The sequence below is a fragment of the Bidens hawaiensis genome, unplaced genomic scaffold (assembly GCF_021521415.1).
Source record: "Bidens hawaiensis isolate Kalapana, Puna unplaced genomic scaffold, B.hawaiensis_p1.1 tig00018229_1, whole genome shotgun sequence".
Taxonomy (NCBI): domain Eukaryota; kingdom Viridiplantae; phylum Streptophyta; class Magnoliopsida; order Asterales; family Asteraceae; genus Bidens; species Bidens hawaiensis.
In genome coordinates, this window is record NW_027492759.1 from 383,016 (window position 1) to 394,360 (window position 11,345).

Sequence of the window (11,345 nt, forward strand, 5' to 3'; positions counted from 1 at the left end):
TTCATCAACCAGCAGAACCTATGTACCCTATCTTTTCTTCATGGCCTTTCATAAAATGGGGGATGGATATTGTAGGTAAGTTACCTAAGGCACCATCTGGAAAAGTATTCATGCTTGCCATGACAGATTATTTCTCAAAATGGATAGAAGCAGAATTATTCGTTCAAGTCCATGAAGGGGAAGTTATATCCTTTATTAAAAGAAACATTATAAGTAGATTTGGTATGCCATATGAAGTTATTTGTGATAATGGATCCCAATTTATTAGGAAAATAATAACTAACTTTTGTGACAGCTAAGGCATAAAGATGATCGCCTCCACACCAGTCCATCCACAAGCTAATGGTCAAGCGAAATCTAGCAACAAAATCTTCATCAATAACTTAAAGAAGAAGCTAGGATCTAAGAAAGGAAAATGGGCGGAAGAACATCCTTATGTTCTTTTGGCTGATGGAACAACACTTTTGACTGCAACCTATCAAACACCATTCTCATTGGTATTTGGATCAGAAGCCGTAATACCTAGAGAGATGGTGGTTCCAACTGCAAGAACAAACATCCGTGATCGTAAAGCTAACAGCGATAGCCTTACAAGATCTAGTCTCTGTTGATGAATTTAGAGACTTGGCGAAGATCAGTATGGTTGCATACCAACATAGGATGGCTAAGTCATATAACATGAATATCAGGATCAGAAGGTTTCAAGAAGGAAATCTGGTCCTAAAGAAAGCCTTTCAAAATACAACTAATACGGCAGATGGAAAGCTAGCACCCCAAGTGAAAAGGGCCCTACTTGATTGAATCAGATGCAGGAAAATGGGCATACCACCTTGTTAGGGCACAGAAATTTGACATTGTGGTTACATTATCCTAGCATATATTCTGGATCATTTATCCTTAGCATGTGTTCCAGATCCTGTCATGATCAAGGATTGTTCTCTTTGTTATATTGATATTTTGGCAGATAAAACGTAAAAGACTAAGTCTACCCCACTAATTCGCAATCTAAGGGAACTAACATGTGGTTAAATTGGATTCAACGTTTCTATAGAGTAGTGGCAAATTTGTAGGGATGGTAGTTGATATCTTTTTTATTTATATTGAACTATGATCAACTAGGTTTAAACACAACACTATTCACGACTTTTCTCTGTAATTTTAGCAGTACACACACACACATAGACGTCATTGTAATCGCTGATCATAGCTTCCAACCTTGTAACCTTGTTTTTGATTAATAAAGTGGTGATAGACGATTTGTCATCACCCTGGGTTTTTGTGTCGGTGATCCTAAATCGATCAAGGGCTTTTCCTCATAACAAATCTCTGTGTTCATACATATTTTAGCTACATAATCACCATTGTAATACAAGCACTCTACCTCACAGAACCGATTTGGTTACATTATCCTTAAAATAGATTTTTGACAAAAAAAAAAAAAATAATTTGGCGCCCACCATGGGGAAAGTGGTGCTTTAATCGAGAAGATTTCTCATCAAGTTTCAACCTTTTTAACCTGAACAATTACCAATGGCCTCTCAACAAACTTGTGCTATAACTATCATGCCTTTATCACTTTCTCTCTCATCGAAAACTTCATTTCCGATGCCTACTCCACCCGTGGGGGTACAAAGGACTAATGCTGCTGGGAGCAAGATGCAAACTCCAGTCTTCCAAGGCTCAAAGTCATCTACTATCACTCATGTGGTAACTTTTAACAATGATGTTTCTGCTATGTTTTCACAGGATAAGGCATACACGAAGAAGCATAACAAGACCAACCAGAGAATCTTACACGAAATTGAAGATCTCAAGAAACGAAGAGGTCAACGGAGGATCAGACTCCCTTGATGCCTAGGGTGCTGGATTTCACCACTCCAGGATCCATGGATCAACATGCTCAAGGATCCTCCATGCTTCAACAAGGATCATCTTTCTTCTAACCAGGATCCTCTATCTTTCAACAAGGATCCATGGGTCAGCACACTTAAGGATCCTCGATCTTCAACAAGGATCCTCTATCCTTCGACCAGGATCAATGGGTCAGCACACTTAAGGATCCTCGATCTTTCAACTATGATCATCTATACTTTAACCAGGATCCATGGGTTAGAATGCTCAAGGATCCTCAATCTTCCATCAAGGATCCATGGGTCAGAACACTAAAGGAACCTCGATCTTTCAACACGGATCATCCATCCTTCAGCCAAGATCCTTAGGATTGTTACATCATGGATCCTTCAATCTTCAACCTCAAGGATCCTTCATGTAGATTCAAGGATCCTCAGGAGTTAAACATCAAAGCTCGTCGGAGGTTCATGAGGGAGACTTTATCCCTATGTAGGCCATTGCTTTCGGTGGACCAACTGTCATGGTTGATGCATCCTATCCTGGATACTCTTATGGGATACCGTCCTTTAACCAAGAAAGAGGTAACCTTAATAATCATATATCCTTAGACACTAACCTTGGTTTTGCGCAGGATACATGTATCAATCAAGCCATGGCCAAGGAACTATAAACACTGAAGTATATGATATCGAACGTTCCAGGGGTGGTTCGACCCGTTCCTGAAATTACGGAAGGAAGTCATGAGCTTTCAAGGTTTTCCCCACCAATATGTGATGCTGAAATCCTGAACCGCATTCAAACCCTCAACATGAAGGCTTATGATGGCTCAACCGATCTAGAGGAACATGTGGCACAATACAGGGAAAGAATGGAAATCAAACCCATTCCGGAAAGACTTAAAGAAGCCTGCTTGTGTAAAGGTTTCGGATCCATATTAACTGGATCCGCTCTAAAATGGATACTAAGTCTTTCTCCTTACTATATTACTTCACTTTCTCACTTAGTTAATTTATTCAATAGCCAATTTTCTTGTAGTAGAAAATTTGATAAATTAACTAGTGATTATTGTTAGGGTACGGAAATTTGACACTGTGGATACGTTATCCTGACATATGTTCTTGGATCAGTTATCCTTAGACAGATCATGTCAGGGTCAGTGGTCCTCAGTAATTGGTAGTATTAACAATTGTTTCATGTGTGTAGGTTGTTATTTAATAAGTATCACGGCGCCAAGACTTATTCCACCGGATATCTCGCTATTGAACTTGTCAAACACGTGGTCTGATGTGTTGTAAAACACACTTACTTTCCTTAAGATTTTATCATGGTTTTTATGCTTAATTTTTTATTTTATGAAAGTATTGGGGGTTAAGTGCAATAATTTACAAAGTTTAAATGTTAATTGTATGTTTTAAAACTACAAGTCAAGGCCCGACCCAAGCCCACAAGTTAGAAGCCTTAGATGATATTATATTAAGTTAATTAACTTAATTTTCTGCCATAATCCAGCCCTGAATCCTGAAATTCAGCAGCTCCAACCACCTAGGCAGATTGCGATCGGCAGCAGCAAGGAGAAGGAAGAAAAAGCTTGTGGCGGCTAGGGTTTGGTGGTTGTGACGGCTGGAGAGGAAGAAGAACACCAAGGAGAGTCTTGTGCAGCTGCTAGGCATCATCTTAACTCATAATCTCAGCCATAAATCATAAGTATTCATTCATAAACTTTATCTCTTGTTCAAGAACCCTAACTAGTTGAACTTGATCTTTTTGTTGGATTGTTTTGCAAGTAACTTAGAGATTGACTTGTGTTTGATTGTTCTTGATCATTGAATGAGTTTTATTATGTTTATGTTGAGTTATATGATGTTTAATTTGATATATTGCTGCTGTCCAAATTTAATGTTAGGCTAATCTTGTTTGTTCTACCTAGGTATGATGAATATTGTTAGGTTTTGACTAGTAGTATGGATTGTTAATGATCATGGCTTAAATTGTTAATGTAAAGTTTGATTTAACAGTAAATTAGATTGTGTTTAGTGGCTGTGTTTTGTTTGATTATACCTAATAATCTCGTGCTTTAATTAATTGAATCGGTTTTGATTAGTTGTTGCATGTTTAAGGCTCTTTACTTTGTGTTTAGGGTTTATTTGCGGAAGGTACAACCGTAGGGATAAGTGGGTAAATTAATTAGATAAAATCAGTTGTGAAACACCTTCTTAGAGACCGAGAGGTGATAAGAAGTAAACTCGTCTCATTACTTTTACTTGTTAGAATTAAGATTGCGAGAGAGCGGGTTTTGTTCTTGTCGGGTTTAGATGTTTGAGCGATTAGTTGGTCTAGTTAAAGTTAAGTTGAATTGTTCCTCTATCCTTGGTTGCGTAGTATTCGTTTCCATTAGGCTAGTGTGTCGGTGAGATCGAGAGGTGAGTCGGCATTAGAACACGTTAATAATTTGTTTTCCCGGTTTGTTCTTAAAATCAACTAAGATAAGTTAGAGTTTGTTAGTGAGACCGAGAGTTGATCTGACCTTCTTGAGCGAACCTTAGTTGTGTCATCCTTTAGAACCGGTGTCGTGAGAGTTTTTAATCCATTGTCTTGTCATCTCCTTCAATATGATTCTTACCTAGGTAGACGTTTTTATCACTGCAGTCAAAGTTTCCGAAGTTTTGTCAAAAGTTTTCATTTAGTTAAGTTAAGTAGTTAAATTAAATAAAAAAAATCAATTAAATATTTTGGTGAGTCTTGGTTAGAGTTTAGTGATTATAAACGTTTTCACGTGTCTTTGAGTTCGATATTCGGACTTTCCTCATCTGTGCTATACGCGACCGGTACACTTGCCAATTGTGTGAACTAGGATAGATTGTTTGGTTTTTAAAGCTTAGTTGCGACTTGTGTTTTATTTATATATATATTTTTTCGCACATCAAGTTTTTGGCGCCGTTGCCGGGGACACGGTTTGAGGCGTATTAAGAACGACTCGAGTTAGGACTTGCCTTGTTTACTACTTGTCTTTCTTATTTGTTTTGTTTGTTAGTTTAAAATAGTTTAGCTAATTATAGTTTCTTTTATGTATTTTAATAGTTGTATGCGACATACTCGATCTCTAGGACCACTAGAAATTGAAGGATTTCCCGAACCAGAGAGAGAGCTTTTCGCAGGTTAAAGCATACATGGAGCAGCTGAACAAGACTAATCAGAGGATCCTCCGTGAGATAAAGGATCTCAAGAAGAACAATAGGCCAGCAGAGGATCTCACCCCCCTGATGCCAAGGATGCTGGATTTCACCAGTCCTGAATCCATGGCTCAGTTATCTCAAGGATCATCCATCCTTCAACAGGGGTCCATGGGTCAACAGACTCGAGGATCCTCGCTAATTCAGCCTGGATCATCTATCCTTCAACAGTGATCCATGGGTCAGCAGAATCAAGGATCCTTATATTATCAGCAAGGATCAGTCATCCTTCCTCAAGGATCCTATAGTACCCAACCTCAAGGATCCTTCATCCCGAATCAAGGATCCTTCTTTCCGAATCAAGGATCCTCAGGCGTCCAACATCAACGATCCTCCGAAGTCCATGAAGGAGACATAATCCCCATGCAGGATATAGCCTCTAGAGGACCAACTCTTATCACAGATTCCTCCTATCTCATCTACTCATCCGAGATGCCAACTTTCACTCATCAAAGAGGTAACTTGTATGATCCTTTATCCTTAGATGATAACCGTGGTTCCATGAAGGATGCAGGTATCAACCAAGCTATGGCCAAGGAGTTGCAGAAGCTCAAAGATATGATATCCAGTATTCCCGGGGTCAAAAGACCAATTCCCGAGATACCTGAGGGAAGTCACATAGTATCCAGATTCGCTCCGCCTATCTGTGATGCTGAAATCCCGAAGCGGTTCCAGACTCCGATATGAAGACTTACGACGGGACCACTGATCCTGAAGAACATGTAGCACAGTAAAGGGAAATGATGGAGATCAATCTTATTCCGGAAAGAATCAAAGAAGCTTGCCTATGCAAAGGCTTTGGATCCACGCTAACGGGAGCCGCTCTAAAATGGCTGGTAAGTCTTCCTCCCTTTTCAATTACTTCTTTCTCTCACTTAGTTAACTTGTTTAACACTCAATTTTCCTGTAGTCAGAAATTTGAGAGGTTAACCAGTGATTTATATCGTGTTGTCCAACCTAGTGATGAATCCCTTAGGGACTTCGTCACCAAATGTGGCAAGGAAGCTCTAGAATTCCCAAATCTTGACATGACTAATGCTGTTGAAGCATTCAAGATGGGAATTCAGAAGAGCTCCCCCTTTTATGATGATTTAGTGATGACTCCATGCAGTACATTAGACGAAGTCAGAAACAGGGCATTAAGATACATCCGATTGGAAGAAGACAAAAGGATCCAGGATCGTCTTGGAGGACAAACGAAACAAAAAACTCCCGAGAAGAATAAAGGATCCTGGAATAGAAAAAACAATTCAAAGCGGTTCGCCAACCCCAATAATCAGAACGTGCGGGCAGTTGAAGAAGGAGATGACGATGAAGACTATCCTTGCATCTCCGATTATTGTTTCTCTGTGGATACTCATGGCTTGATCTGTGCCATGAAGGATCTGGGAGAAAAAGCAAGGTGGCCTAGAAAAAAGGAGAAGGTTGTTAGCTTCAAGGACAAGTCAAAGTGGTGCGCTTTCCACAAAGATTTTGGCCACGCAACAGACTAATGCATTGGCTTAAGGAGGGAAATTGGTTACCTCCTAAGCAAGGGTCACTTTAAAGAACTCTTGGGAAGGAAGAAATCCAAGATCCAAGATCCTGAAGACCTTCCACAGAAAGCAACACCGCTACCAACAGATGCTCATGTGATCAACTTTGTCTCCAGAGACTACGAATTATTTCAAGATTCTTGTGCCATAAGAGAAAATCCCGTAGTAGAATTCGAACTGGACGACGAGAAAAGACCGCTAATCCCCACTACTCGAATGACTGATAAGAGAATCTTCTTCAATTCAAGGATCCAGGATCCTCACCAGGACAAGCTGGATGTGCGAACGGTCAATTTCATTTCAGGAGGTTCAGACATATGTGGAACTTCTTTCTCTGCAGCAAAAAGACTCGCTAAAGAGATAAAGATGGATAACGGAGATCAACCAATAGTGTCAACCACCCTAACAACAGACAAGAGAATCTTCTTCGATGAGGAAGACAAAATGAACATTCAGGATCCTCATCATGACAGTTTGATTATTACTTTATTTATCTCTAACCATTATGTACGCAGGATCCTGGTAGACGGCGACAGCTCGGTCAACATTATCCAACATGTTGTCCTTAAGAAAATGAACATCCCGGATTCAGAAATCATCCCTAGAACATCGGTGCTAGTTGGTTTCAGTGGCGAAACCAAGAAGACACTGGGGGACATCAACCTCTCTATTTATATCGAATGGTAAAATTCATACCAGAAATTTTGTGTTATAGATAACCTTTCCTGTTTCAATGTTTTTTTGTTAGGCCGTGGCTCCATGGAATGAAGGCTGTAGCCTCAACTTACCACCAGTGCATCAAGTTACCTACTCTTTGTGGAGTTGTAAAGATAGTAGGTGACCAAGCGGAGGCCAAGAATTGTTATTCATCATCAATGAAGCCAACAGCCAAGCCGACCATAGCATAGCAACTACAGCGACATCCTAGGGACGTGATGGAAGCTCGGGAGAAAGACCTTAAAGAAGTATCATTGGACCCCGAGGATCCTGAAATAAAGGTGTTCCTAGGATCCAGTATCCCAAGTAAGATTGAGGAGGATATAATATCCTTCTTAGGGCGAAGAAGATCTACCTTTGCCTTCAAGCACTCGGACATGACAGGTATTTCAAAAGAGGTAATCACTCATAAACTCAGCCTTGATTTATCTTTTAAACCCGTCCATCATAAGCGAAGGAAATTCGCTCCTGATCGGAACCAGATCATACAAGAAGAAGTTGAAAAACTTCTTATGGCCGGTATGATCAGAGAGGTTCAGTATCCTCGATGGCTAGCTACTGTGGTCGTTGTTTCAAAAAAGAATTGAAAGTGGAGGGTGTGTGTCGATTTTACTGATTTAAACAAGGCATGCCCCAAGGATCCTTTCCCATTACCACATATAGATTCCATGGTGGATGCAACGGCAGGGCATGAAATGCTTACCTTTATGGATGCTTCCTCTGGATTTCAACAAATTCAGATGGAACCATCTGATAAAGAGGATACAACATTCATGACTCCTACCGGCATATACTGTTATACTGCTATGCCGTTTGGACTAAGAAATGCAGGGGCAACATACCAAAGATTAGTCAACATGATGTTCAAGGATCAGTTGGGTAAGACTATGGAGGTCTACATAGATGATATGGTGGTAAAATCAAAGAAAGCTGAGGATCACCTTAGAGACCTCGAGGAAGCATTCAACATCCTCGACCAATATAACAAGAAACTGAATCCGTCAAAATGCCACTTTGGTGTTAAGGCTGGAAAGTTTCTGGGATGTATGGTGACTAAGAGAGGAATTGAAGCAAGCCCGAGCAGATTGAAGCTATCCTCAATTTGAAATCTCCTACAAATACAAAGGATGTCCAAAGGCTCACAGGAAGAATAGCCGCTCTCAACCGATTCATCTTATGATCCTTCGAGAAATGTAAAGACTTCTACGATATTCTTAGAAAGAATAAGAAGTTTGAATTGACAGAAAAACATGAGGCAGCACTCAAGTCGTTGAAGGACTACTTATCCTCAGCACCATCCTTAATGAAGCATGTGGATGAAGAATCCTTGTATTTATATTTAGCAGTTTCAGGTATTGCAGTAAGTGTTGTTTTCGTTAAGGATCATGAAGGTGAACAACACCCCGTATATTATGTAAGTAAGAGTCTGTTAGATGCAGAAGCCAGGTACTCTGATCTTGAAAAATTAATTCTTTCTTTAATTATGGCTTCTACTAAATTGAGACATTATTTTGAAACTCATCCTATTATTTTGATAACTAATTATCCCGTGAATAATGCTCTTAGAAAACCAGAGTTATCAGAAAGAATGGCCAAATGGGCAGTGAAGTTAAGTGCATATGATATCCAGTACGAGCCGAGAACAGTAATAAAGTCTCAAGCACTGGCGGACTTTGTGGTTGATTTTACTAGTTATCTACAAAAAGAAGCTGACTTGGAGGTCCAACAACTGGAAAAGATCAAGGATCCTTGGATCCTCTTCACAGATGGAGCATCCAACGTAAGAGGAACGGGATTGGGCATACTACTGAAATCGCCACAGGGGGACATAATACCCCAGTCCATTGCATGTGCATTCCAAGCTACCAACAATGAAGCAGATACGAAGCACTTATAGCAGGTTTACTCTTAGCCAAAAATATGAGGATCAGGTATCTTCAAGTTTATATGGATTCTTTACTCATTACTAACCACTTTAACGGTTCTTATACCGTAAAAGGTGAAAATATGATCAAATATTTAGAAATTGTGAAGGAATTAGCAAAATCCTTCGAAGTGTTTAGTATAGTACAGGTACCAAGAGAAGAAAATGCCGGGGCAGTCGCTTTGGCAAATTTAGCCTCATCCCTAAAATTACCAGAAAATACCAAGATCCCAATTATTCACATACTCTCGCCAGCAATAGGAAAGCAAGAATTTGGGAAAATACCAAATGATAAGCAGATTGTGCTTTAGGATCCATTATCCTTGGACAATCAAGGATCCTGGATCCTCCCGATCAGAAAGTACATACAAACAGGAGAAAGTCCAACAACAGAGAATCCCAGATCCTTCAAACTCAAGGTATCACAGTACATTTTATTAGATGATATGCTATATAGATCTCTTGCAGGTCCATACTTGAGGTAAATCAAAGATCCTGAGATCAAAGAAGTACTCAAGGATTTTCATGAATGAGACTGCGGCAACCACACAGGTGGAAGAGCACTATTTTCTAGGATACTTAGAACTGGATACTTCTGGCCAACAATGAAGAAGGATGCAGTGGAGTATTCAAGGAAATGTGATGCTTGTCAAAGACATGCAAACATCCTTCATCAGCCAGCGGAGCCTTTATATCCTATATCCTCCTCATGGCCTTTCATGAAATGGGGTATGGATATTGCAGGCAAGCTACCAAAAGCACCCGGTGGAAAAGTCTTTATGCTTGCTATGACTGACTACTTCTCCAAATGGATTGAGGCATAAGCATTTGTACAAGTCCGAGAAAGGGAAGTAATATCTTTTATTAAACGAAATACTATAACTAGATTTGGTATTCCTGCTGAAATTGTTTGTGACAATGGTTCCCAATTTATTGGGAATAGAACCACTAACTTTTGTGACAGTTGGGGCATCAAAATGATTACTTCCACTCCGGTTCATCCTCAAGCCAATGGTCAAGCAGAGTCTAGCAACAAAATCATCATCAACAATCTTAAGAAGAAGCTAGGATCCAAGAAGGGAAAATGGGCTGAAGAACTTCCTTATGTTCTTTGGGCAGACAGAACAACTCCAAAGAATGCAACAGGTCAAACACCCTTTTCATTGGTGTTTGGATTCGAAGCAGTAATTTCCATAGAAATGGTGGTTCCTACTGCGAGAACGAGCATCCGTGATCCTCAAGCCAATGAGAAAATCCTTCTTGAAGACTTGGATACTATAGAAGAACTCAGAGACCTAGCAAAGATCAGGATGGCAGCTTATCAACAAAGGGTAGCTGGGGCATACAAAAAAAATATCAGAATCAGAAGATTTCAAGAAGGAGATTTGGTGTTAAGGAAAGCCTTCCAAAACACAACAAATCCAGCTGATGGGAAGCTAGCGCCCAAATGGGAAGGACTTTATCAGATTGAGTCGGAAGCAGGATAGGGGGCATATCATTTGCTCACAATGGAAGGAAATAGACTACCTAGAGCATGGAATGCTATCCACCTAAAGAAGTATTTTTTCTAATCAGGATCCGGTATCCTGAGAGGATATATAATCCTTAAAGGATCAAGGATCCTGAAATCGGTAATATCTATCTGATTACTTATCTATTTTTTATTCTTGTTATTCTAAGGATAATATATTCTTAACATTTATCTTTTCCAATTTTTTAAGTAATAATGCAGATTTCAATAAGAGTTTCAATGTCTAAGAGGTTGGCCACCTCTCCTTTACATATAAGGTACTTTACTATTTCCCTTGGCCTTGCCCACGATTGGGTATGACCCCCGATGGTCATATCCCCTAAGGTTTAAAGGTTTTCACCTTTCTCACGATCGCCAGTTGCGCACGCTATCCGACGTATAGTTCGGGACAGCGGGACTAGTACACGCTTAGTGGCTGATAATTTCGTTGTCTCCGGCTATATGGAGGATCCTACGAATAATGGTAGATGTACCATTTCCTAAGGTTTAAGGAGTTTTCACCTCTTCTCAAGGGCCATGTCGCTAGTTAACATCCGTATCTTTGGGCCAGTCCCCAG